Here is a 6,000-nt window from a genome sequence, read left to right as displayed (position 1 = left end):
TAGCACCACATTACAGGTATAGCACTACGTTACACGTATAGCACGGCACTATGGGGGTCATTCCGAGTTGATCGTTAGCTAGCAGTTTTTAGCAGCCGTGTAAACGCATTGCCGCCGCCCACTGGGGAGTGTATTTTCGCTTTGCAGAAGTGCAAACGCTTGTGCAGCAGAGCGCCTGCAAAATCTTTTTGTGCAAAACAAGACTAGCCCTGTAGTTACTCTTCGTGTGCGTTGATTCTAACGATGGTGGGATGGCTTTTGACGTCACACACCAGCCCAGCGTTCGCCGAGCCACGCCTGCGCTTTCCCTGACATGCCTGCATTTTTCTAAGCACTCCCTAAAAACGGTCAGTTGATACCTAGAAATGCCCACTTCATGTTAATCTTCCTGCGTTGTGCCGTGCGACTGAAAGCTTCGCTAGAACCTATGCAAAACCACAAAGGACTTTGTACCCATATGTTGCGCGTTCGCATTGCGGTGTATACGCATGCGCAGAAATGCAGATTTTTAGCCTGATCGCTGTGCTGCGAACAACGGCAGCTAGCGATCAACTCGGAATGACCCTCTATATGTATAGCACCGCATAACACGAATAGCACCACATAACACGAATAGCACCACATTACAGGTATAGCACCACATTACAGGTATAGCACCACATTACAGGTATAGCACCACATTACACGTATAGCACCGCATTACACGTATAGCACTGCACTACACGTATAGCACAGCATTACTCAAATAGCACCACATAACAAGAATAGCATCACATTACAGGTATAGCACCGCACTACACGTATAGCACCTCATTACACAAATGCCACCGCATTATTGGGTTCATTCCGAGTTGATCGCTCACTAGCTACTTTTTGCAGCGCTGAGATCAGATAGTCACCACCTATGGGGGAGTGTATTTTCACTTTGCAAATGTTCGAACTCTTGTGCAGCCGAGCGGTACAAAAACAGTTTGTGCAGTTTCTGAGTAGATCTGAACTTACTCAGCCGCTGCGATCACTTCAGCCTGTCCGATCTCGGAATTGATGTCAGACACCCACCCTGCAAACGCTTGGACACACCTGCATTTTTCCAACCACTCCATGAAAACGGTCAGTTGACACCCATAAACGTCCTCTTCAGTGGCGTAACTAGAAGTTTTTCTCCCCCAAGCCAAAAAATCCTTTGGCTGTGACACATGACGACAGGAATCGCAATGCCCGTTATACATTATGCTACACACTGCAATGCCCCTGACACATTATAGCACATACAATGTCTGTGACACATTATGCCACACACCGTAATGCCTGTGACACATTATGCCACACACCGTAATGCCTGTGACACATGACGACAGGAATCGCAATGCCCGTTATACATTATGCTACACACTGCAATGCCCCTGATAGATTATAGCACATACAATGCCTGTGACACATTATGACACACACTGCAATGACCCTGAGACATTATACCACATACCACAATGCCCGTGATATAGTATACAACACACAGTAATGCCTGACACATACCGCAATGCCCGTTATACATTATGCCACACTGCAATGACCCTGAGACATTATACCACATACCACAATGCCCGTGATATAGTATACAACACACCGTAATGCCTGACACATTATGACACACACCGCAATGTCCGTGATACATTATGCCACACACTGCAATGACCCTGAGACATTATACCACATATCACAATGCCCGTGATATAGTATACCATACACCGTAATGCCTGTGACACATACCGCAATGCCCGTTTTACATTATGCCACACTGCAATGCCCCTGAGACATTATACCACATACCACAATGCCCGTGATATAGTATGCCACACACCGTAATGCCTGTGACACATTATGACACACACCGCAATGTCCGTGATACATTATGCCACACACCGTAATGCCCATTACACATTAAGTCCTACAGTAAGGCTTCTAATTACTATTACATTACCTGCTCGTTGCCAGGGGTTTCATGCTCTTGGTTCCATGCACGGTGCCAGGGGTTTTCATGCTCAGGGTGTCATGCTCGTTGCCAGGTGTTTCATGCACTGGGTGTCATGCTCGTTGCTAAGGGGTAGTGCGTGTTGCTAGGGCTGTGCTCCCAGTGCCACATATGTCCCCAGTGCCAGAAATTCCCCCACAGTATCAGGTACTCACATGCCCCCAGTGCCAAATATAGCCCCCCCCCCCCCCCCAGTGCCACATATGCCCCCAGTGCCAGATATTCCCCCACAGTGCCAGGTGCTCACGTGCCCCCAGTGCCAAATATAGCCCCCCCTCCATGTGCCAGGTACACATACAGTGCCATATATGCCCCCTCAGTGCCATATATGCCCCCTCAGTGCCATGTATGCCCCCTCAGTGCCCCCCCCAGTGCCATATATGCCCCCTCAGTGCCATATATGCCCCCTCAGTGCCCCCCCAGTGCCATATATGCCCCCTCAGTGCCTATATGCCCCCTCAGTGCCATATATGCCCCCTCAGTGCCATATATGCCCCCTCAGTGCCCCCCCAGTGCCATATATGTCCCCTCAGTGCCCCCCCCCGCGCTCCCCCGCTGCTGTGAAGGAGGGACAAGGAGGGCACAGCGCGCGCCTCTCCCGTGTCCCTCCTGCATCTCCGTCGGGTATAATAAAGGAAGTGCCGGTTCGTGAGCCAATCAGAGCTCACGAACGGCACTTCCTTTATTAGACCCGACGGAGATGCAGGAGGGACACGGGAGAGGCGCGCGCTGTGCCCTCCGTGTCCCTCCTTACAGCAGGGAGGGTTAGTGACAACAGATTGACATGCGGACGCTCGTCCGCATGTCAATCTGCTCTAAATCGGTGGCAGCGCCCCCGCAGCCCCTCGCCCCCAAGCCACCGCGAGGGCTGCGGGGGCAGTAGTTATGCCACTGGTCCTCTTCCTGTCAATCTTCTTGCGATCGGCTGTGCGAATGGATTCTTTGTTAAATCCATCACCCAGCACCGATCTGGTTTGTACCCGTACGATGCGCCTGCGCATTGTGACACATGCGCAGTTTTGCTGAGTTTTGACCTGATCGCAGCACTGCAAAAAATAGCTAGCATGCGATCAGGTCGGAATGAACCCCCTACATATGTAGCTACCGCATTACATACATAGCCACCACATTACATAAATAGGCCCATCATCATGGACAGACATTGGGCAGCTGTAGGGCTTTGCATTAGAGATTGTCCCAGGGCTGGATGTGAGTGCTGCCTGATCAGCTGGCATCCTGAGAACAAAGTACATTCTGCTCCTGTCCAGTCCCCAAACCATACACTGTGACCCTAACCCTTACACCATCATGATAATGGAAATAATATAATTAGAAATAACCTCTCTGCCGAGTCCCCTTCAGTGCTCATTTGCAGCTCCGGCCAGTTCAGTGAGAGTGCGGGAGCTAGGGTGGCGGCGGGTGTAGTGAACGCGGCATCAACCATCGCTATGCTGCTGCTCCCAGGCAGGGCTCGTTGAAGAGACCTTTGGCCGGGGCCAGAGAGCGGATGCTGCTGGGTTAACTTTCTCCAGGTCCCTCCTATGGTAGAAAAGCTTCACCACTTCTCACTGCTAGCGGCTCCTGGAAGTGCCCGCTAGCCTAACTTCCAGATTGCGTTCCAATGAACTGCAAGTACTAGAAGCAGTGTGAGCCAGCCCAGCCTGAGTGTGAACTGGCCTGGCTGAGGGGGATATGGGAACGGCCCATCGGAATCTGTCATGGTGTCCTGGTCGGCCAATCCGCCCCTGCCCTTGTCTGAAGAGGTGAGTTTTCAAAGAACGCTTGAAGGGTTGGAGTGAAGAGTCTTATTGTGCATGGGAGGACATTCCACAGAGTGGGTGCAGCCCAGAAAAAGTTTTGTCATTTTGACTGGGAGCGGGTAATGCGTGTGATGAGAGACGCAGATCTTGTGCAGAGTGGAAAGGTCGGGGTAGGGAGATATTTTGAAATGAGTGTAGAGATGAATGTTGGTGCAGCCTTGCGTGTAAGTAAAAGTATTTTATATTGAATATGGTAGAATACTGGTAACCAATGGAGGGACAAAAAGAGCTGATCCACAGACGATGAACGGTTGGAGAGGAAGATTAGCCTCGCAGCTTCATTAAAAATGGATTGTAGTGGTGAGAGCCTATTTTTTTGAAGATCAGTAAGGGGACTTTTGCAATAATCAGTGTAGGAGATACTGGGCGGTATTCAAATGATATATCACGCCCAATCTCCTTTCTAAAGTGATCCACGTTATCACACCCATAGTAATCAGGTTTAGCTGTGTATAGGGTTGGGAGCCCTCTCTACCCAGGTGGCAGCGAGCTGAATTTATTATACCACGCCCGTCATCAGAAACAGAACGGGTGTGGAAGGCGGTGAAAAGAATTGAATACCCCCCAATGAGTGCATGGATTAGAGTTTTTGCAGTGTCTTGTGTAAGATATGATCATATTTTGGATATATTTTTTAGATCTATGTAACATGAATTTGAGACGAATTGAATGTGGGGAACAAAGGACAATTCAAGAATGACACCTAGGCAGCGAACTTGTGGTGTAGGGTTGATTGTTAAGTTATCAACAGTTATAGAGATATCAGGTTGATAACTATCATTGGCTGGTGGAAATAATTCTGTTTTGGAGATATTAAGTTTGAGGTGATGAGATGAAATCCAAGATGGAATGGCAGAATGGCATTCAGTGACACGGACCAATACAAATGGTGACAAATCTGGGGAGTATAGGTAAATTTGAGTATCATCTGCATAGAGATGTTGTTGAAATCTGACAGAGCTGATTAGTTTGCCAAGAGATGTGGTATAGATTCAGAAAAGCAGAAGACTGCATTTTATTTACTGTTAAAAGCAGAAGTTGCAAACTATTTTCCTGGATGGGATACGGTCATTAGGTCGACAGTCAATAGGTCGACCACTATTGGTCGACATGCATTAGCTCAACAGGGTCACTAGGTCGACATGTACTAGGATGACAGTTCAAAAGGTCGACATGAGTTTTTCAAAAACAATTAAACATTTTTACTTTTTCATACTTTACGATCCACGTAGACTACAATTGGGAATGGTAACCTGTGCCAAGCGCAGCGGCAGCGGAGCGAGGCACCTTGCCCGAAGCTGCGAGGGGACACGGTGCACTAATTAGGATTCCCCGTCACTTTATGAAGAAAATGACACCAAAAAAAACACCTCATGTTGACCTTTTGACCTGTCGACCTAGTGACCCCGTCGATCTAATGCATGTTGACAAATAGTGGCAGAACGGCAGCGGTGAAGGGGGGATATGGGGGTGCTTGCTTGTGTTGTCCCCCCGGACTGAAAGCTGCCAGCCAGCCTCTGGTGTATGTGCAAAAATACACTTTATTTCCATACACTTCACCTTGTGTACTCACATTTTACTTCCGACTCTGTTTCTTTGCACTGGCCTCATAGAATTATTAGTGAGGTGCACCAAGTAGTGCTGGTATATTTGCCCTGCTCTCATTACAGTAGTTATGGTGTTAATTGACTCAAATTATACTTAAAAGAGCCATTATGTTAAGTGGATATACTGTATTTACCTCAAGAATATAGGGATTCAGAGATGAACGTAGATCACACAGCAGCTGTGCCTTTGTATGAAGCTGCTGTGCCATAATATGCTAATGCAGCAGAGACACCGCATGTCTGCTTCTCTATTGCACTGCTGCTTCCAAGTATGCAGCATCGGATCATCTGTGGGAACACCAGACATCTCAGTAACCCCCAGGTTACACTGGATGTCCATTGCAATCATGCAGCAGAGGCCAGGAAATCTATGTCTGAAGACGCAACCTATGGTGTCTGCACACCTACAAAACAAAACAGGGAAGACACCCCGACAATCAAGGGCACTGCGACCGATGTTGCAGAACGAGATGTGCACATGCGCAGATCTCACACCATCAGAGCGGTACATAAAGATTGGGTTGCATGCATCCCTGAATTAGGC

This window comes from Pseudophryne corroboree, chromosome 6 (assembly GCF_028390025.1).
Source record: "Pseudophryne corroboree isolate aPseCor3 chromosome 6, aPseCor3.hap2, whole genome shotgun sequence".
Lineage (NCBI taxonomy): Eukaryota > Metazoa > Chordata > Amphibia > Anura > Myobatrachidae > Pseudophryne > Pseudophryne corroboree.
The sequence above is the reverse complement of the archived record's forward strand: the minus strand, read 5'-3'. Positions refer to the sequence as shown.